Source organism: Physeter macrocephalus, chromosome 11, assembly GCF_002837175.3.
Source record: "Physeter macrocephalus isolate SW-GA chromosome 11, ASM283717v5, whole genome shotgun sequence".
Classification (NCBI taxonomy): domain Eukaryota; kingdom Metazoa; phylum Chordata; class Mammalia; order Artiodactyla; family Physeteridae; genus Physeter; species Physeter macrocephalus.
Window position 1 is genome coordinate 148,214,210 of NC_041224.1, and position 23,518 is coordinate 148,237,727.

Here is a 23,518-nt window from a genome sequence, read left to right on the forward strand (position 1 = left end):
CAATTATAAATATATGTGCACCCAACATAGGAGCACCTCAATACATAAGGCAACTGCTAACAGCTATAAAAGAGGAAATCAACAGTAACACAATAATAGTGGGGGAGTTTAACACCTCACTTACACCAATGGACAGATCATTGAAACAGAAAATTAATAAGGAAACAAAAGCTTTAAATGACACAATAGACCAGATAGATTTCATTGGTATTAATAGGACATTCCATCCAAAACAGCAGATTACACTTTCTTCTCAAGTGCTTATGGAACATTTTCCAGGGTAGATTATATCTTGGGTCACAAATCAAGCCTCAGTAAATTTAAGAAAATTGAAATTGTATCAAGTATCTTTTCCAACCACAACACTATGAGACTAGATATCAATTACAGGAAAAAATCTGTAAAGAAAATACAAACACGTGGAGGCTCAACAATATGTTACGAAATAACCAAGAGAACACTGAAGAAATCAAAGAGGAAATAAAACAATACCTAGAGACAAATCACAACGAAAACACAATGATACAAAACCTATGGGATGCAGCAAAAACAGTTCTGAGAGGGAAGTTTATAGTAATACAAGCCTACCTCAAGTTAACAAGAAAAATGTCAAATAAACAATCTAACCTTACACCTAAAGGAACTAGGGAAAGAAGAACAAAACCCAAAGTTAGTAGAAGGAAAGAAATCATAAAGATCAGAGCAGAAGTAAATGAAATAGAAACAAATAAATCAGTAGCAAACATCGGTAAAACTAAAAGCTGGTTCTTTGAGAATATAAACAAAATTGATAAATATTTAGCCAGACTCATCAAGAAAAAGAGGAAGGGCTTCCCTGGTGGCGCAGTGGTTGAGAGTCTGCCTGCTGATGCAGGGGACACGGGTTCGTGTCCCGGTCCGGGAAGATCCCACATGCCATGGAGCAGCTGGGCCCGTGAGCCATGGCCGCTGAGCCTGCGTGTCCGGAGGCTTTGCTCTGCAACGGGAGAGGCCACAACAGTGAGAGGCCCGTGTACCGCAAAAAAAAAAATTAAAAAAAAAAGAGGGAGAGGACTCAAATCAGTAAAATTAGAAATGAAAAAGAAGTTACAACAGACACTGCAGAAATACAAAGCATCCTAAGAGACTGCTATAAGCAGCTCTATGCCAATAAAATGGACAACCTGGAAAAAATGGACAAATTCTTAGAAAGGTGTAAACTTACAAGACTGAACCAGGAAGAAATAGAAAATATGAACAGACCAATCACAAGTAATGATATTGAAATTGTGATTACAAATCTTCCAACAAACAAAAGTCCAGGACCAGATGGCTTCACAGGTGAATTCTATCAAACATTTAGAGAAGAGCTAACAGCCATCCTTCTCAAGCTGTTCCAAAAAATTGCAGAGGAAGGAACACTCCCAAACTCATTCTATGAGGCCACCATCACCCTGATACCAAAACCAGACAAAGATACTACAAAAAAACAAAATTACAGACCAATATCACTGATGAAAACAGATGCAAAAATCCTTAACAAAATATTAGCAAACAGAATCCAACAACACATTAAAAGGATCATACACCACAATCAAGTGGGATTTATCCCAGGGGTGCAAGGATTCTTCAATATACACAAATCAGTCAATGTGATACACCATATTAACAAATTGAAGAAAAAAACTATATGATCATCTCAATGGATGCAGAAAAAGCTTTTGACAAAATTCAGCACCCATTTATGATACAAACTCTCCAAAAAGTTGGCATAGAGGGATCCTACCTCAACATAATAAAGGCCATATAGATGCCACCAGAAAACTACTAGAGGTAATCAATGAATTTGGTAAAGTTGCAGGATACAAAGTTAATGCTCAGAAATCTCTTGCATGATGAAAAATCTGAAAGAGAAATTAAGGAAACACTCCCATTTACCACTGCAACAGAAAGAGTAAAATACCTAGGAATAAACCTACCTAGGAAGACAAAAGACCTGTATGCAGAAAACTATAAGACACTGATGAAAGAAATTAAAGATCATACAAACAGATGGAGAGGTAAACCATGTTCTTGGATTGGAAGAGTCAATTTTGTGAAAATGACTACACTACCGAGAGCAATCTACAGATTCAGTGCAATCCCTATCAAATTACCAGTGGCATTTTTTTTTACAGAACTAGAGCAAAAATTCTTAAAATTCATATGAAGACTCAAAAGACCCCGAATAGCCAAAGCAGTCTTGAGGGAAGAAAATGGAGCTGGAGGAATCAGGCTCCTGGACTTCAGACTATACTACAAAGCTACAGTAATCAAGACAGTATGGTACTGGCACAAAAACAGAAATATAGATCAATGGAACAGGATAGAAAGCCCAGAGACAAACCCATGCACCTATGGTCAACTAATCTATGATAAAGGAGGCAAGGATGTTCAGTGGAGAAAAGACGGTCTCTTCAATAAGTGGTGCTGGGAAAACTGGACAGCTACAGGTAAAAGAATGAAATTAGAACACTCCCTAACACCATACACAAAAATAAAATGGATTAGAAATCTTAAAGTAAGACTGGACCCTATAAAACTCTTAGAGGAAAACATAGGAAGAACAGTGTGACATAAATCACAGCAAGATCTTTTTTGATCCAGTTTCTAGAGTGATGACAAAAATAAACAAATGGGACCTAATGAAACTTAAAAGCTTTTGCACAGCAAAGGATACCATAAACAAAAATGAAAAGACGACCCTCAGAATAGGAGAAAATATTTGCAAACTAATCAACAAAGGATTAATCTCCAAAATATATAAACAACTCATGCAGCTCAATATTTAAAAAAAACCCAATCCAAAAATGGGCAGAAGACCTAAATAGACATTTCTTACCATATGACCCAGCAATCCCACTAGTGGGCATATACCCAGAGAAAACCATAATTCAAAAAGACACATGCACACCAGTGTTCATTGCAGCACTATTTACAATAGCCAGGTCATGGAAGCACCCTAAATGCCCATCAACAGATGAATGGATAAAGAAGATGTGGTACATGTATAGAGTAGAATATTACTCAGCCATAAAAATGAACAAAATTGGGTCATTTGTAGAGACGTGGAAGGATATAGAGACTGTCGTAAAGAGTGCAGTCAGTCAGAAAGAGAAAAACAAATATCGTATATTAATGCATATATATGGAATCTAGAAAAATGGTACGGATGAACTGGTTTGCAGGGCAGAAATAGAGACAGAGATGTAGAGAACAAACATATGGACACCAAGGGGGGAAAGTGGTGTGGGAGCATGGTGCTGGTGTGATGAATTGGGAGATTGGGTTGCCATGTATACAGTAATATGTATAAGATGAGTAACTAATAATGAACCTGCTGTGTAAAAAATAAATAAAATAAAAATTAACAAAAGAATGATTCGCATACTACTTGGTGTATATTAAGCACTTCATAAATGCTTATCCATAGATAAGAGATAGGAAGAATGCAAAACTGGTTTATGATGTTTACACGGAATAGCAATGAACTACATTATGTTTTAATAAATTTATTTTGAATAGATTGTATGATTATCAATAATTTGATTAAGCAGTTTTATAGGAATTGTGTGAATTGGTTGTCATAGACTGAGTCAGTGATGAATAATTATAATTGTGTGTTGAGGTAGAGCTTTTTTCATCTCTGAAATAATAGTGAAAGTCAATGGGGGAAAACAATTTGTTGCTTTATTTATAAACAGCTTATGTATGTAGTGAGATCAAGTTCTACTCAGCTTTATCAGTTTCTCTTACTGACTCTCAAGCATTACTCTAGGGTAATTTTTACTAGGTCATTTTTACTACACATGTTTAAAATAGGCTTAAAAAGTAACAGTTTGTAGAGTTTGAGTTTCATTAGGGAGATTTAAAATTTTATGTTTAGAAAGCATTTGTTTGATTTTACTCATGTCAGTGTGCTTGCATTAGTGTTTTGTTTACTTTTTTTCCTTTTGTGTAATGGAAGCCTTTCATATTTGTCTTGGGTCTTATATTCTTTCCCATTTATACAAGTTTTCTTAGAATGCTCTTCCTCTACAGGTAATTCCTATAGCATTTTCTGCAGTTGTAGTATATCACTTACCAAATACCATTGCAGTTCTATAGGGGTTTTGTTTGTTTGCTTGTATACTTACCTGTTTTCCATACTAGAATTTAAGTTCCTTAAGGATAAAGACTCTGCCTTAGCAGTCTTTTTCTTGCCAATGACTATCTCATGTTTTTCTACCGAATGGGTACGTACATTGTTGCACGAATGTGTAGTTTAGTAACACTTCATAACTATAGTATTTCTGTACAGTAATTTTTAAGATTGACCTTTTGTTCTTATTTCTTGTTGCATAGTATCCCCTTTATGTTTTCCTGCCTTCTAAGACTGTCTGGTCAAAATCAGATCATTACTCATACCCAGACATCAGTCAACAATTCTATAGTACTAAAAGTTCAGTGGATTCTAAACTTGGTGACATTTTTATCCTCATCAATCTTCTTCATTCTCAAATTCTCCTTTCCTGTTTTGATGATACAACTCTACTTCTGGTTCTGAAAATATTCTCTATTGATTATTAATTTTGCTTAATGTTCTTGTTCTAATAACTCTGAAATGGTTATTTCTTCAATGACAAGGCAAATTCTTTTTTTTAAATGGCCAGTTGTTGAATTGTATACCAATAAGCCATCTAGATAGAGGTAATCATCTACTAATTTGCTGACGTTTGGAGTATATTTTTTTGTTCTCTAGTAAGCTTTACATCACTTGAGGTCAAAATTTAGTATCTCTTACAATGTATTTTTAGAGACCTGCAACTTGTGACACATGTGTTTCAGGGAAAGTAACTGACTAAAGGATTGACACCTAAGATTAAAGGGGAAGGAGAAAATCTATATAAAATAGGCATAGAAATAGGCATCTAGAAGGCAAAACAATAGCCATGTGAGTTTGGTAATTAGGATTCTTTGAGTTTGTGATTATGCATCATTAATATGATGAAAGATGAACTTGACTTACTATATTGTGAAGTATTAGTGGTCCCTTTTGGAATTTTTCTTAAAACAAACGTTCTTATTCCATTGGTAAACTGGTTTCCTCTCATTTTTAAATGAAAGATGTAATGTATGCATTTTTGTGTGGCAGAGGAAATCCTGACTTCCAAAGAGTCATGATCCTAAGGATTGCCTAAGTGCTTTATTTAGAAATTCTTATTTATTGTTGCATTGTTTATAAAATTGTTTAGGGCCTTGGGGATAATATTTTGATTCCTTTTCTTTGCCTGATGGTTCTAGAACTCTTGAAAGGGCTTTGTTGCTTCTGCTAATTTTTATGTACTTTAAGAAGGTAGTTGTAATTTTAAAAGTTTCTATGTTTTTTTCTTTCAAAAAAGTATTATCTGTGTTTTTTCTCCCAAATTATGAAAGTAACACTTTTTTTGTCAATATTTTGTAAGATATCCAAATTGTACAGAAGACAGACCTGAGAGGTTTGTTATCCTTACTTTTCAGAGATAGTAAGTGAAAACAGTATTGCATATATTCTTCCAGATTTTTTGTTAATAACTTTATAAACATATTTTTATATGCATTTATAAAAATAGGATAATATATAAACACCATTTGGAAACCTAATTTATTCACTTGCCTTTGTTCCATGTTAGTTGATATAGGGCTTCATGCTCTAGTAACCACATTAAAAAATTTTGAAAGAAATGGGTGACGTTCCTTTCCTTTTCTTTTCTTTTCTTTTTTTTTTTTTAGCTGCGCTGCGTGGCTTGCAGGATCTCAGTTTCCTGACCAGGGATTGAGCCCAGGCCATAGCAGTGAAAGCCTGAAAACCTAACCATTAGACCACCAGGGGACTCCCTTAATAATATATTCTACTTAACACATGTCTAAAAAAATTACCATCTCTACATGTATTAAATACAAAAAATAATGAGATGTTTTACATTCATTTTTTTCCCCCACGCTGAGTCTTCAAAATCTGGTGTGTATTTTATACTGATGACACATCTCAATTAGAATGATAAACTTTCATTGGAAATACTTGGTCTGTATTTAGAGTTTTTAAAATTTACAGTTGAAAAAGTAGAGTAACATACCCCAATTTTTCCAAACATACTTTATAGGATAAATTTCTAGAAAAGGAATTGATAGTGAAGGTTTATTTAAAATTTTTGGTATATAGTTGCAAAATTGTCCTGTATAACATTGTACTGATTTATGTAAGAGTCAACAGTACATAATGTCTCTTTTCCTATATTGTTTCCAACACTGGACATGATTGGTCACTCACACAGACACACAAAAACCATACACCAAAGTGAATATTTTTACATATTTATGCTACTTTTTTTTCTTCCTACTTTAATTGGAAGAAAAGGGCCATTCTCACTATAAATGTTTCCTTGCAGAGAACAACAAAAAGGCAGAGCCAGAAGTCATGAGCAGGCTGTGAGGAATTAAGGTAGGGGGCAAGGATGCAAAAGAATAACTCAAAGAGGATGTGATCTGCTCTAGTACCAAGTAAATCATGGTCTTAACAAATTTACCTCGTGTACCCTTTCTGAGGAAGCTATTGAAGGTCTCTCAAAAAGAAGGGAGTAGATAAAGAGGAAAGAGCTGAGGAGGATTTATCAGGGTAAGGATAAACAAATGAAGATGACTTAGAGAATAAATTCAGACTGGAGCGTGTTTTTGTCAGATTGCATGCAGAAAACAGATGGCAAAATCAGCCTGAGTAATGGAAGACAGTTTAATCAGTGGACCGTTCACAAAGGTGTGGGTTGGGTTAAGGGAGCTAACAAGGATGGTGAAGCACCCAGCGTTAGCAATAGCAGGCAGCCAGCTAAGCCTGGGCCTAAAAGGGCAAAGGCAGAAGTAGTTATTGGCATTTACAAGAGCTACTGCTATAGGAGAGGGGCCACTGGATGAGAACTGGGGCCTTAGAAGAACATACCGCCTACCAAACTACAGGAGGAAGTGATGGGGATGAAGAACCCAACCACTCTCTCCTCCTTTCCAATGGGTACTTCCCCCCTGGTTGAACCCATGGGAAGCCAGAGGACAAGAGAACATGGGTAATACAGTCTGTAGAGGTCAGCCTTTTTGGATGTGGAGCTGATGGAGAAGGATGGTGAGTAGATCTGGGCTGAAAGAAAACAGCCAGTTTAGAACTGGAGAATGGAGGGCTCCAGAAAGGATGTCACTAAAAAAAAGAAAGCAAACAATAGGGTACCGGATTTGCTTGAGTAGGTACACTAAAAAGTAAATTGAATCATCTACCAGAGAGTATGGGGATATATTAGTGACTTAACTAAAAAGTGAAATATAACTTATGGGGAGAGGGAAATGTATAAATAAATGCTACAGCAGAGGCATAGATTAAGTACCCTAGAAGGATAGGGTTGGTTGTGGATGGGAACAGGCAGAATTAAGGAAGATTTCATAAGACATTTAATGGAAGAGGAAAATTTTAACAGATAAAGAATTGTACAAAAAGGACTTTTTCCCCAGGTATGAGAAAGAATAAGTCAAAGTTGCGGAGGAAAGAAATTGCAGGGCTTGTACTGGAAATGGCAAGTACAGCTGACCCTTGAACAACTTGGGGCTTAGGGGCAACCCCTCTGCCCAGTCAAAAATCTGAGTATAATTTATAGCCTGCCCTCCGTATCTGTGGATTCAACCAACCTCAGATCGTGTTATACTGTAGCATTTACTACTGAAAAAAATCTGCATATAAGTGGATCTGTGCAATTCAAAGCCGTGTTGTTCAAGGTTCACCCTTAGTTTGATATGGAAGATAGAGGAGGGAGAAATAAAGTGGGAAAAGTATACTGGACTAAGTCAAGGGGAGCCATATTCCAGGCTAAGAAATTTGAAATGTGTTCTACAGAGTAGTTGTTAAGTGCCGGAGTCAAACAGACTTCAGTTTGATGCCCAGCTGTGCCATTTAGCTTTTGACAATGGACAAGTTACTTATCTTTGCTAAATTACAAAATTGAGCAAGGAGATGGTTGTGAGGGTTAAATGAGATATTTCATACGAGGTGCTTAGCTCAGTGAATGAATGGTACCTAGTAAATCCTTGGTAAACAGTAGCTTAAGATAGGGGAAAGGCAACAGGAAATTTTGAAAAGGGATACTGTCATGATTGTATGTGTGCTTCAGGAAAGTTAATCTGGCAGTACTCTGTAAAATGTAAAATGATTGTCAGTTAGAGACACTGAGTTGGGGTGACTATCAAGAAGTTCATAGAAAAACCCATGAAAGAAATAATGTGTATATGATTTAAGGTAGTAGTATGAGAAGAGAGAAGCTGAAGGAGGTATATGTGAGATATTATGGAAGGAGAATTGATGGGAGTTGGTATAATTAGTTATTAACATATTAGGGGTATTAAGGTTATAATTTTCAGTACTTAAATTTGACCCCAAGGGGATAGCTAATTTATCTAACAGGATCTGGCCTATTGTATTTTTATGGTATTCATTTTTCAAGCTATACATTAATATTTTATTATCAAAACAGTTGTCAAGACAGGACATTTGGCTCACTATGGCAGGGCATACTGAAATTGGAACAATCCAGAGTAGAGAATAACATTTTTAAAATGTTACGGAGAAGCTGGGATGTTGGTAGCTTAGTTTCACCTTTCAAATAGGTTGGAAAATTCACTTGCATTTTCTACTATTTCTCCACTTGACTGCTTCTGCTGCTTGACTGAGTATTTAGAAACTGAGCAATAGATGTTATGCTGCCGCAATCTGGCACTATAGTAACTTTGTAGTCTCTTAACACATGTAACAGTGAAATTAATTACCAGATTAAACTTCATTTTATGAAGCACTCAGTTGAGGAGAAAAGATGAATTTTCTATAATCATATTGTAAAGGTAAAAGAATGATGTAATTATGTGATTTTTGAAAGGAAGCCTGTAGTCAGTATGGTATTGTCTTACAGCAATATAGCTAACTTAGCACTATGGATACACATAAAGTTTCACTCATCTGGATTTTAGTTCCTATTCTAGTACTTCTAGCTCTGACTTAACTTGCAGTGCTTGCATATCTTCTGGAAGATGGGGATATCTGACCTGCTTACCTTTCAAGGCACCTGTGGAGATCAAATGAGATAATGTGCTTGGATTACTGTGGAAACTGAAAAGCTTTACAAATGCAAGATGTGAATATGAAATCACTTACAAATTTTCATTTCTGCCTTTGGTTCCCTGTCTGGCAGTTAACAGCCTGACAGAATTCCAGCTTTAAATGCAATACTTCTAAAATGGAATTTATCGTCTTTCTAATCCTCCCCCTCCTCTTTCTCTCACTTCCAGGAAGAGAAACTTTATTCTCTGAATTTTCCTATTTTAAGGTCCCATAATTTCTGCCAGGTTCAATTGTCATGCTCAGTATTTTAGAATTGTATTTGGTTCCTGGTCTCCAAAGCCTGTCAAATCATCCTTTGTTGTCAGCATTGTTTGAAATTATCCCTTTTCCTTTCTTCTCCTATTTCCTTTATCCTCCCATGCGTAAGTATTAAAACATTGTCTCTATTGGCTTCTTTACTTACCCCTAGTCAACTCTGGTTACAGTGTAAAGAAGATTTAACTTTCTAAAAAACCTTTTTTTGATTCTTTTAAAACTCAAACCCATAGTCTCCCATTGCTTGCAGGGGAAAATTCAAACAATTTAGCTTGCATTTAGAGTCAGTTCTGGCTTTATCTTCTATCTCTTACACTGGCTCTGTTCCTTATCAGAGACTGTTCTTGTTCTCCAACTAGGCCATATATATTGTTGATTGGTAGCAATATTACTGAAAAGCCATATTGCAAGTAATTTTATCCCACAAGTTTAAAAATCCGTTTCTAGTCAGTTTGAAAATGTTGTAAATTACCTTTTGTCTTCGTGCTATTTTCAGAAGCTTTACTTAACCTTTTGGATGCATTTAATCTTTCATTACCAAGTTGTTGAAGGTGATAATGGGGCAGTTCAAGTAACCAACCATTTGATATCTTTGATACTGTTTGGCTTTTAACCAATTCCTACTATGAGTGTGTGGTCTTGAATATCTGCAAAGACCACCATATCTTCAATTTTGTGTTTGATTTAAGCAAATGGAGAATTTTCCCACTGAATTGAAAAAAAAACCCCAATACTTTTCACTGCAGAATATTACATAATATATAGGGAGCTTATTATCATCTGGTTAACAAAATGATTTCTTGTTCCTCCAACAGTTTTTTTTTTTTATTTATTTATTTTATTTATATTTATTTTTGGCTGCGTTGGGTCTTCGTTGCTGCGCATGGGCTCTCTCTAGTTGCGGGGAGTGGGAGCTACTCTTCGTTGCGGTGCACGGGCTTCTTATTGCTGTGGCTTCTTTTGTTGCAGAGCACGGGCTCTAGATGTGCGGGCTGCAGTAGTTGTGGCGCACGGGCTTAGTTGCTCCGCAGCATGTGGTATCTTCCCAGACCAGGGGTCGAACCCGTGTCCCCTTCATTGGCAGGTGGATTCTTAGCCACTGCGCCACCAGGGAAGTCCTCTCCAAAAGTTCTTAATATTGCAAGGTACTACTATAACAGGATACTATCCAGATTTGTAAAGGAACATGGTGAATGATTGTTCATTATGTAGTCCCATCGGTCCCTGGGAATAATTGTGGCCAAAGCTAAGTTTTAGGCATAAAAAAGCAAGAGGAAGCTATTAGGTATCTGGATCTGCAAGTGTGTTTTTCATAGAAGTTCATTGGTTAGAAGAAAGACTCTCTATGGACAAAGTGAAGGAAGGTTCAAAACGCTAAACTGAGAATAATCAATAGAAGTTTTCTTTCTTTCCTCTTCGTATTGGATAAGACTAGATAAAAGTAATGGCAGGAGTGAAGAGCTTCTATTCTGAAGTCATACAGACTTGGTATGAGTCTTGGCTCTGTCATTTAGATTTATGACCTTGGGAAGCAACTTAACCTCTTCATACTAGTTTTCCACATCTGTAAACTTGAGGATAGCTTTGAGGACTTGGAAGGATTGAATGTGAATAATATATGTGAAATTTTTGGCACCCTGCCTGGCAAGAAGTGCTACTGCTTTTACTTCTATTAATACTAACCACTATCACCATCAGTGCTACTCAAAACCATTTAAATAATCGTTCTACTTTTGTCCTCTGTAAAATACCACATAAGGATGTTGTAAGTATTATATGATGCAAAGGACTTGAAACCATATACATAAAAGTGCACGTTACAGCTGTTGAATATTTATGTTGAAGTGCTCTTTGGGCAAAATACTTTGCTTCTTTAAATCTGTCTTCCCTTTTGTCATTGGGGATAACAGTAGTACTTAAACTTGTAGAACTGTTTGAGGATTAACTATATAAACTTTGGTAGCCCAATGTTCAGGACACAGAATCAGTAAATAATACTAGCTTGACCATTAAATGTTTTGTCTAAACTTTTTTAGTCTTGTTTGGGCCGCTCTTAATGTAAATATCATTTTATATGCATGTTTAGTCTCTGGCCAGATGGTAATCATTTGATGCTGGTGTGGGGTGGGGGGGAATGTATCATATGCTGGAATATGTTATTGAAATTGTATTTGCTTTCCCACTCAGGTTCTGGTATGCAATACAGGGCAATTTACTTGGCAATAGTTTTTATTCCATTTACTTTGTTGCTATTCTGTTGGCGAGCATTACCTTGTTGAATTTCTAGATTTATTGATCTCTGCCACTTTGCCAAGTGACTTAATTTTTCTGGACCTTACTTTATGATTTGTAAAGTAAGAATAATTCATGAGATTAAAGGTTTTATTATTTAAACATTTAAGTTAGAAGAACTCTTATTCCTTGAACCTTAAAAAGAATGACAAAAATGAGCTTCTGCTCTTTCCATCCACTGCCAAGATGACTCTTGAAATAAATCCTTTCCTGAACGTTTTGAAAAACACTAGATGATATTTAAGCATCTCTCAGCCGCAGTTTATTTGGAAACCAACAGTACTGTACTTGAAAAAGAGTTGAAACACAATCAGTGAAAATAATCTAACAATCAGTGAAAATTATCTTACAATCAGTGAAAATAATCTAAGTGGTTATTAGCAAGGGAGCTTGACTGTTTAAAGTTTTGTCTTGGAAGTGTGCAAAGCTTATTGAAAATTATTGAATGAGTGAATGCCTCAATTTTGGGTTAGTGATTGCTTGGTTTAACTCAGGGTCTCTCAACTTTGGCATTACTGACATATTTTGGACTGGATAATTCTTTGGGGGTGGGGACGCTATCCTGTGCATGTTTAGCAACATTTCTGGCCTCTGCTAAGTAGATGCCAGTAGCACCCCTCAACCCAGTCCTGACAATAAAAAATATGTCTAGGCATTGTCAAAATTCTCCTGGTGGGGACAGGTGGAAGGCAAAATCACCCTTGATGGAGAGCCACTGTAATCCAAAAACGTTTTAAGAAGAGTCAAGGTGATATTTATAAATAAGTGTTTGATAAACTTTGGTAAATGAATATTTTAGTATATAGATGTTTAACAAATGATAAATGCAGCATTATTTTTCCAGCTACTTTTTCCCATGTTGTCTTATTTTTATTTTTGTCTCAAGGCAATCATATGGCCTAAAATTACAGGGTGAGAATGGGAACTTGAAAATTAAATCTTTCTGTTGCAGATACGTTTTATATACAGCTTTTGCCAGTTATGTTCAAAGCTGCTAAGTCTCTGAAAGTTTTCATCTGAGAAAGATGTGTATTCTAATCTATTGACATTGCCTTACTGATATCCAGTTACATTGAGCAGGAATCGTACCATTCTTTTTCTTTGTCTGTGAGAGCAGATGACTTATGTGGCTTTAAGTTATCTGTTACCCCTACTTCCGTTTGAAATATTTACTCATTTGATTTCTACTTTGAGGATTTTTTTCAAATGAAGAAATTTTGCTTCAATTCTATACAAATTTATCTGACATAGTACATTCTAAATATATCAATAGTTTTAAAGCTGTGAGGATAGCAGTGGCTTCTTTGGAATGCAGTTATCTGGATGATAAATAAAGGTACGTTCATCTGAAACCTAAACCATAAACTAAGTAGAATTTTAGAAATGCCATTATTATAGGACTTGTCAGAATGTTCCATTAAAAAATAAACCCAGGACATTTGCATTTGGTCTTTTTCTTAAGATAAGGGGCTTGGTTTGTCAGTTGTATAAATCTGTTTTGCAGCTTAAAAAAATTTACATTGTTACCTATTGAATTCAGTTTACTTCAAATATATTATTTTTTATTTTAAAAATATACTGTTTAGTTCTCCATGAGGAATAATTGAAAAAAATAGTTTTTCAATTAAATCTTTAGTGAGTTTATATATTTTTGCTTAAATTGTTGTCACTAGTAATTTCTGAGCTAGTACTTTTCATGCTAGCCCAAATACAGTTGACGCTTGAACAACATGGGTTTGAACTGTGCAGGTCCACATACAGGTGGATTTTTTTCAGTAGTAAATACTATAGTATTACAGGATTCATGGTTGGTTGAATCCATGAATGCAGAACTGCGGATATGGAGGAATCACCTATACGGAGAACTGCCTGTAGCTTATACATTTTCCGCTGCACAGAGGGTTGGCGTCCCTATACCCATGTCGTTCAAGGGTCAACTCTATTTGAGCTTTGACTTGTATTTACTTAGTTTTAGATATAGCTGAATTTCTTCTCTGTGAAGGTGATGTGTGGGGCATTCATTGTTGGAAACTAAACTTTTTGCATTGAGTTAAACATTTATTGAGTAAATAGGTTTTTTAAAAATGTGATGTCAGTATATGACTTGGTCTTCTTTTAAAATTGGTTTTGTTGAGATATAATTTACATGTAATAAGATGTAATTTTAAATGTGTAATTTAAAATCAGCACAATAGGTGTAACTTACATTAAAATTCAATAATTTTAAGTGTTCAGTTTGATGAATTTTGAAGACAACTTTATCGAGGTATAATTTACATTCCATAAAATTCACGTTTTACAGGTTCAGTTTGAGTTTCATTAAATTTATATCGTGTAGATATCACTGAAATCTAGTTTCATTACACTTCCATCCTGTAAAAAAATTCCCTTGTCTCCTTTTGTAGCTAGTTTCTGCTCCCATCCCCAGCTCCAGGAAACCACCAAACTGCTTTCTCTAACAGCACTAATTTTGCCTTTCCTAGAAATTTCATTACAAATGGAAATCATACAGTATGTACTCCTGTGTCTGGCATTATGTTTTTGAGGCCACCCATGTTGTTGCATATATCAGTAGTTCATTCTTTTTTATTACTGAATAGTATTCAGGTTTTTTAAATTTATCCATTCACCAGCTGAAGGACATTTGGATAGTGTCCAATTTTAAGCTATCATTATTAATAATGCTTCTATGAATATTCCATATAAACCTTTGTGTTTTTTTTACAAATAAAAATATGTATTTCTCATATGGAATCAGTGGGTTATATCATAAGTGTATGTTTAACTTTTTAAGAAACTGTCAAACTGACTACCATTTCATGTTCTCACCCGTATTAGGGTTTCAGTTTCTCCACATCCTCTCCAAAGCTTAGTATTGTCAGTCTTTTAAATTTTAGCCATTTTACTGTGTTTGTAATGGTATTTCATTGTGTTTTTTAACAGCTTTGTACATACCATGTACAATTCATCCATTTCAAGTGTACAATTCAGTAACTTTTAGTATATTCAGAACTGTGCGACCATTACCACAATCAATTTTAGAGTCTTTTCATCACCCCTCAAAAGAAACGTGTACCCCACTTAGCCATAATCCCCCCACCCCACCCCATCAGCTCTAGGCAATCACTAATTTACTTTCTGTCTCTCAACATTTGCCTATTCTGGATATTTCATAACTGGAATTATACAGTATGTGGTCCTTTGTGACTGGCTTCTTTCAATTCTGTTTTTAAAGTTCATCAGTGTTGTAGCATGTATCAGTACTTTCTTTTTATTGCCCAATAATATTTCATTTTGGAGATACAACATTTTATTTATCGGTTGATGGACATTTGGATTTTATTTTCCACTTTTTGTATTAATAATGCTGCTGTAAACATTTTTGTACAAGGTTTTTGTTTGGACATATATTTCATTTCTCTTGTTTGTATACCTAGTAGTGGAATTGCTCTGTGTTTAGCCTTTTGAGGAATTGCCAGACTATTTTACAGTGTGGCTGCACCATTTGACATTCCCAACAGAAGTGTATGAGAGTTTCAGTTTCTCCATATGCTTATCAGCACTTGTCTTTTTGATTCTATCCATCCTAGTGGGTGTTGTGGTGTCTCATGGTTTTGATTTGCTTTTCTCTGTTGGCTAATAATGTTAAATATCTTTTTATGCACCTATTTAATAAAGCCATTTGTATATTTTCTTTGGAGAACTGTCTATTCAGGTCCTCTTCCCACTTTAAAATCAGACTATTTGTCTTTTTATTATAGAGTTGTAAGCGTTTGTTACATATTCTTTACACAAGTCCTCCATCAGATAAATGATTTGCAAACATTTTCTCCCATTGTGTGCATTGCCTCTTCACTTTCTTGATGGTGTCCTTTGAAGCACAAGGTTTTAAGTTTCGATCATGTCTAATTTATCTATTTTCCTTTTGTTGCTTGTGCTTTTGATGTCCTGTCTTAAGAAACCATTGCGTAATCAAAGGTCATGAAGATTTATGCCTATGTTTTCTTCTAAGAGTTTTATAGAATTCTTACATGTGTGTTTTTGATTCATTTTGAGTTAATTTTTGTATATGGTGAGAGGTAAGAGTGCAACCTAATTCTTTTGCATGTGGATGTCTGGATATCTAGTTGTCCTGGCACTATTTAAGAGACTGTTTTTTTCCCATTTAATTGTCTTGTCACCCTTGTTGATAATCAATTGCCTGTAAATGTTAGAGTTTATTTCTGGTCTCTTAATTCTATTCCATAGATTTCTGTCTATCCTTATGTGGGTATCTCATTGTGGTTTTAATTAGCATTTTCCCTAATGATTAATGGTGTTGAATATCTTTCCAAATGTTTATTTTTTGCCATTTGTATATCTTTGGTGGTCAAATTTCTTGCCTCTTTTTAACAATTGTATTATTTGACTTACTGAGTTGTAAGAGTATTTATAGTGAATATAAGTATTTTGCAAATATTCCTTTTTATAGCTTGCCTTTTCATTTTCTTAACAGTATCTTTTAGTGGCATATTCTGGGGTGGCTATTCTGCCACTTTTTCAGTGGATCCTAAAAACCTTGTGGTATCAACAGATCTTTGCAACTGATTGGATAATAAGGCTTGAGGAAGATCTTGGAGATAGTGCTATAATTAACAATAGTAGGGAAGAAGTTGAGGTCAGTTTGGGATATATTGAAATTGAGATTCTGGTGACATCCTTGTAAAAATTTACTTTCTGTTCCCTCAATCTGGAACCCTTTATTTCTGGATCTTCCCACAACTGACTTTTTTTTTTTTTTTTTTTTTTATCATTCAAGTCTCAGCTTAATTATCATCTCCTAAAATAGGCCTTCCCTGACCATCTTATCTAATGTCACCCCTTCCAAACATCACTGTCTATTGTATAACCCTGTTTTATCATCTTATTGTGTATTTGCTTTTTACTATCTTTTACCCTATCAGAATGTAATCTCCCATTAGGACAGGATCCTCCATCTTGGTCTTCAATGTAGCATCAACATTCCCCCCTCTGAATTAACTGTGGTTCTTGTCTGTCAGATTCTTTTTGAATCTTTTTGGATCCTAAACTCCTCATTTTCTTGGCTTTATGAAACTATTTATAAGGTTTAAAATGGATCCAGAAGTTGTAGTTAAAACAAAGAAAAAAAACCAAGAACTGCGTTTTTGTTTGAGCCTAACCTAGAGATTAAAAAAAAGTCATTAAAAATAATCTACAAAAGGGTGTTGTGCTTTTTTTAAAAGCTTTTAAACCAGTTATGTTTACCTCTTTCTTATCATTGACTTCAGGTAATTTATATTGATTTTCATTGATGTTCATTAGAGATGGGTGTGTGTACATTTTTATTGCTTTATACTGAGAAATCCTAGTCATCTGAAAACAGAATTGGATATCATATTGAATTAACTTTTCTCTCCCATTCCCTCCCTCTAAAAGACACTACAGACTTTTACACTTGATTAATTGTCTCTTTTCTGTTTTACAGAGTAAGAAAGTTAGTCTGAGTTCTGTGAAAAATCAGAGAAGAACTAAGGATAGTAAACAAGGACTTTCCAATTTGCATAATGTAAGTTCTTTTCACTATTCTTGGCCTGAATTTTGTGTTAGCTGACAAAGCTGTTTCTATGGAAACAAATAGTGCAACTTCTTAGAATGTCAGAGGAATGCTGATCACTTAAAATGAGACTTCCCAGCTGCTGGTCAAAGGGCATTACTCCTGGGAGAAGGGGAGGAAGGATGAATTGAAAAAAAAAAATCTAGAGTTCTAAATGCTAGTGTAGACCGACTGTGTTTATGCATATGAAGTATATGTTTTACATATCCCTTTGCCTAAAAGTTAGGATACTGATTATATAGAAACTGGTCTTCCTGCTAACAGTTCATGTTTCCCAGTTCTCACACAAATGGTTTTGTTTCTTGGTGTGGAGTTTTCAATGGGCCTATATCCCTCAGGCTATTTCAGGCCCCCCAGTCTCAATCATTTGTTCTTATTGAAGCTTATTTAGCTTCTTTTAACCCCCTTCTTCTATATTCAATTCACATAAGCAGAGCCCTTTCTCTCCGACTAGTTCAAAGTTAGCATTGAAATAGCTTTGGCCTGCGAGCCTGAAAATTCATTTTCTTCTTTTGTGGAATGTGTAAAGAGTTTTGCTTTGTTTTTAAAATTTTTCTTTTTTTTTTTCCATGGGGGTATGGGTATAAGTCGGGACTTTGATTAGGGTTTGAAATGTGGGCCTTTGAGGCATTTTTAAAACAATTTATTTATAATTAGAGGATTGAGATGAGAGGAATACTCTTAGGGCCAGCAGCTTGTAACTACATTATCTGCATAAGTCAGTCTTTTATTTACATATAAGGAAGTAATTCTCTAGTTCAGTCATTTACCAGCCTCCAAATTGTCAAACAAAGGACTGTAGGGGTTTTTTTCTTTTTTTTTTTCCAAGAGTGACAGAATAATTCTTTTGGACTGGTTCTCTTTCATTGTTTATTGTTGTGTGATGACTACATAAATGAGCTAGCATATTCATGGTTTGCCTGTTTAAAAATTATAATGATCTTTAACGCTAAAACTGTGGGACACAGCATAATGTTTCTTTGATTCTGGAAGAATCTGTCATGGACCTCATGAATTAACTTGTGAGCATTATGAAGTCTTTCGGAGTGTTGGTATGGTGAGATCATTATTTAACTGGGGTGATCTGGAAAAATTTCTTGAAGGAGTAGTGATTTGTGGTAGATCTTGAAAGCAGAAGATGAAAGGGAAAGCAGTTCTTATTTCGTAGTTCGTAAGACATTTGGGCAGGAAGAGAAAGATATGGGATAGGCAGGCACAAATGAGGAAGCTAACTTAGAAGGCTTGTACAGGAAAGTAGTAAAAGATACAGTTAGAAAGTTTGGATTTACCTTGTGAGTTTGGACTCTATTCTCTAGGCAATATGAAAGCCATCAGATGTTCTGAACACAGGAGTAATTTGCTCATATGGTTAATTAGGCGTTTATCCCTTAACTAGTTATCACAGCTATAGAGATCAATAAGACAGATCCTTGCTGATTAGATCATTTACCTGTATGATGTATAATCACCTTGAAATTGTGTCTAAAACTAAACCCGTAATGCCCTTTAATTTATCTCCCCTTCTAATTCTCCTTTGAATTCTCCATCTTAGTTAATGACATTGCTGTCCATCTAGTGACCCAAAGATAGTGGCCATGAAGTCACACTGCCTGGGTTCATATTCTGAAGGCTCCAGTTTGCTTGCTCTTATACTAGGCAGTGTCACGGATCCAGAGGTGGGTCAACATGGTTCCTGACTTCCAAGCGTTTCTAGTCTGGTGGGGCAGACAGACAGAGATAAAAATAGCTGTAGTCGAGTTTGATCAGAGATGTGATAGGGATTGTGGGATTTCAGAAGAGGCACATATCCAGTTTGGGAAATTACAGAAATCCAGAGGAGGATGTATTTGAGCTGAGACTTTTAAAAGGAAAATAGGCAAGGATTAGATCCTAGGCAGTCTGGTTCTGGAGACTGTACTCTTAAACATTGTGCGGTCTTGGGTAACTGGGTAGATATAGTGGCATTGGTTAGAATTGAGAATGGAGGAAAAGGATCAAGGAGAATAGAGGGGATTAAAGGGAAATATGAGTTTAATTATGGACACATTAATTTCTAGATCTCTGTGAGACATTTTGGTAGATGGGCAGGGATCCTGTCTCTGTAGCCGTAGTACCTAGCCAGGGGTAAGTGCTCAACTAAATTTATATTCAGATCACCCCTTTTTTCTAAATCTTTGACGACTTTCTTACTGCCTTGAGATTAAGGACTTATATTTAAGACCTTTCATAAGTTGGACCCAGTCAAATTTTCTAGCTAGTATTCTCTTACACAAACTGACTGCTATAGTTCAACTAGCCTTGTTTGTAGTTTTCCCATACTTTTTATTTTTCTGTCTTTAGTTCATATGGCCTCTTTCTTTTTCCTTCATCCTGTCTTCAAGGCCTACTTCAATCCCCATTCCTCATTTATAAAACAGGCATATTTGGACCTACTTTTAGAGTTTTAGTGAGGATTAAATGAGTGAATACTGTGTGAAGTACTTGCAGTAGTGTCTGGCATAGAATTATGTGCTCAGTAAATGTTGTAGTTGTTGTTACTACTACTACTTCTTCTACTGTTACTACTTCCTTCTCTTCTTTTTGCCCTGCTATATGAAATACAGACACCAAGTTTTAGGAATTCTGTAACCTACATGCTGCTTTTTTTTTTTTTTTGGCGGTTCGCCGGCCTCTCACTGTTGTGGCCTCTCCTGCTGCGGAGCACAGGCTCCGGACGTGCAGGCCCAGCGGCCATGGCTCACGGGCCCAGCCGCTCCGTGGCAAGTGGGATCCTCCCGGACCGGGGCACAAACCCGCGTCCCCTGCATCGGTAGGCGGACCCCCAACCACTGCGCCACCAGGGAAGCCCCTACATGCTTCTTTAATATAACTTTTCTTTCTTTCTTTTTTTTTTTTTTTTTTTTGGCTGCATTGGATCTTCGTTGCTGCGTGCTGGTCTTTTCTAGTTATGGCGAGCGGGGGCTACTCTTCCTTGTGGTGCACAGGCTTCTCACTGCGGTGGCTTCTCCTGCTATGGACCACAGGCTCTAGGCACATGGGCTTCAGTAGTTGTGGCACGTGGGCTCAGTAGTTGTGGCTCGTGGGCCCTAGAGCGCAGGCTCAGTAGTGTGGTGCATGTGCTTAGTTGCTCTGCGGCCTGTGGGATCTTCCCAGACCAGGGCTCGAACCCGTGTCCCCTGCGTTGGCAGGCGGATTCTCAACCACTGCGCCACCAGGGAAGCCCAGGAGCCCATTTCTTACAGTTGCCCTCAAACTGGTCTCATTGCCACCCTTCAGTCTATCCTCTAGTCTTCTATCAGAGTGATATTTCTCTAAAAGTGAGTGTGATCGTGTTAGTCCCTGCTTTAAATCCTATGATGATTCTTACTACTTTCAGGATAAAGGTCAAAGTTTTCATCTGTTACTCTTCTCCATCTGGCCCCCTGCTTGCCTTTCTAGTTTTATCATTATTCATGTATGACATGCTCCCATTGTCCCATCCAGCCATTTTGCATTCCATTCTACTTTATGCAAGTGCCATATTCTCACGCTCTTCCTTCCTTTTGGTCTTGTGTTTCCCTCTGCCTGGAACAGACTGTTCTATCTGGCTAATTTTTAGTTGTTTTTTGAAATGCTGCTGGAAGAAATGTGTCCTTATGTTTTGAGGGTTTGCTATGACTATCACAGACTAAATTTTAGAGCCCATCATCTGAATTTATAACATTTCTAAGTTCAGTTGAACGAATACTTAATGGACATTTCCTATATGACATGTATTGTGTTAAGTACAGGGAAGGTATAAAAATAAGACATGAATGACCCATTTTTAACAAATTTAGAATCTAATGAGGAGAAATCAACTGGGAAGAATAATCATTCATTTTCTTTGCTGTCTCTCCCAGTGGACTATGAACACTCTAAGGGAGATGACCGAAATGGAGATTTAAGTGAATTAATATCAGGTTGCAGAAATTTTTCTGAGAGTAAAAGACTAGATCCAGATAGGCAAGCATGATTATATTCCAAGCATGAGAACTCTGAGATCACCTGACCTAGTTTCTCTTGCATGATTGTAATTTCCACCTCCATGATTTAGTACAGTGAATATGGACACAATCTTGTAATTTTTAAGCTAAGTTTTAATTTCAGATCATAATTTTTGTAGACTAGCATATATATGAATAAAAAATACTCATGATTAAATTTGATTTTTAATATCCCATAAATGTTGTAAGTAGAGAGTGTTGAGAGTTTTAATTTTCTGGAAGTACATATACTCCTAAATTTTTTAAATTAAAATTAAACATAGCACTACAGTAACTCCTACATAAATTTCTGCTTACTTGTAATGAAAATATTAAATAAGATAAATTTGCATTTGCCTATAATCAATATTATAAAACAAGAATTATCTAACATTTTTTTACATATAAATTTATTTATTTGTTTTATTTTTGGCTGCGTTGGGTCTTTGTTGCTGCTCACGGGCTTTCTCTGGTTGCAGCAAGCGGGGGCTACTCTTTGTTGCGGTGCACGGGCTTCTCACTGCATGGCTTCTCTTGTTGTGGAGCCTGGGCTCTAGGCTCGTGAGCTTCAGTAGTTGCAGCACCCAGGCTCAGTAGTTGTGGCTCGTGGGCTCTAGAGCACAGACTCAGTAGTTGTGGCACACTGGCTTAGTTGCTCTGCAGGCATGTGGGATCTTCCCAGACCAGGGCTCGAACCCGTGTCCCCTGCGTTGGCAGGCCGATTCTTAACCACTGCGCCACCAGAGAAGTCCCTATCTAACATAATTCTAATAGCTCTCGTTTTAATGAAAAAGAAGGCAATTTAATGAGAAATAAGGTATTTCTATGTAGATCGCAAATTATAAAAAAAACAGAGAGCTATAATTTGGATGGAAGACAGAAAAATCTACCAAAATTCTTGTGAAAATGTAATTCTAGTGTCTCATGTAGCTTGCATCTATTTTCCTGATTATTGGTCTAGTGGTTTTCCTGGTAGTCTAGGTGGGTTTGTGTTAAGCAGTCTGTGAAAAGATGTTTGCTTGAGAGAAGATTGGCTGGCATTAGGAATATTGTCTGAAAACTCAGCTTTTGCTTAGTTGGCATGTTCTCTAACCAACCTATTAACTGGAGTGCTCCTCAACTCAAGGAGGTAGTAGGTTTATTATTGTAAATATTTTTAAAGTCTTGAGCAAAAGAAGACTAATTAGATTTAATGTGTGGGTTTGCACATATATAAACAATCTGCCAATTTATGCCCAAGAAATGGCTTGATGAAAAGCCATTGTCATCCTGTAAAATATTTTTCTTGTCTAAAATATGTTGAAGGATTTTTAAAATAGGAGAATCAAATTAATACAAAGAATTAATATAAGTATAAATAGTTTTTAGTTCTAAAACTTTATCTCATTTAAAACTCAGAACAGGGGACTTCCCTGGTGGTCTGGTCGTTAAGACTTCACCTTCCAATGCAGGGTGTGCGGGTTCAATCCCTGGTTGGGGAGCTAAGATCCCACATGCCTCGTGGCCAAAAAACCAAAACATAAAACAAGCAATATTGTAACAAATTCAATAAAAGACTTTAAAAATGGTCCACATCAAAAAAATCTTAAAAAAAAAAAACAACTCAGAACAATTCTATGAATAAATTTTCCAAAGGAATCTAAGGTTCAGAGAGAGAAACTAGTCTTAAATCATAAAGCTAGAGGAAGTAGCAGAGCCAGAATTAAAATTCAGTCTTCTGGTCTCCAAGTCCAGTATGTTCTTGTTTGCTGTATAGTGTGACTTTAAAACATTTTTGAGTGGTAACAGATACTACCGTTTTCTCTAAATGAATCCTCGTAAAGAATTAACCCTAATTCTTTTTTTACTGCCACCAGTTATAAAGACTGATAACTGACAGTCTTTTTCTCACTTAGGTAGTTTTATCCTGTAGATGCCTTAGCTGCTAATTAAAATTTCTTTTTCATTGGGTATCTTCTTCATCTCATAAACTCCTAAAAGTGAATTGTCTCCCCCAGTGCTGCCTTTATGTCGAGTCAGCAACATGGCTTGCTGTATGCTAGGTTCTTTAGCAGTTAACTAGAAAGGGATTTCAATCTCATGTATATTAATTGAGCATAAAGGATTGTGTTGAGACAACTGTAAAGATGATTAAAATACCTTTACACCTTAAATATCTCATTCTCTACTAAA

At 36.1% G+C, this 23,518-nt stretch overlaps 1 protein-coding gene across 4 annotated transcripts in view; it reads left to right on the forward strand.

The window, feature by feature from the left end:
• The window catches only part of PALS1 (protein associated with LIN7 1, MAGUK p55 family member), a 103,588-nt gene that overhangs the window by 13,749 nt on the left and 66,321 nt on the right, over positions 1-23,518 (forward strand). For 3 of the 4 annotated variants that reach the window (XM_055088543.1, XM_007115443.4, XM_007115444.4), the window contains one exon: positions 17,214-17,294. The gene's annotated coding sequence lies outside the window, so the exon portion shown is untranslated. Of the gene's footprint in view, positions 1-17,213; positions 17,295-18,903; positions 19,019-23,518 lie in introns of those variants that run through there. The other variant, XM_055088544.1, reaches the window with a different exon arrangement.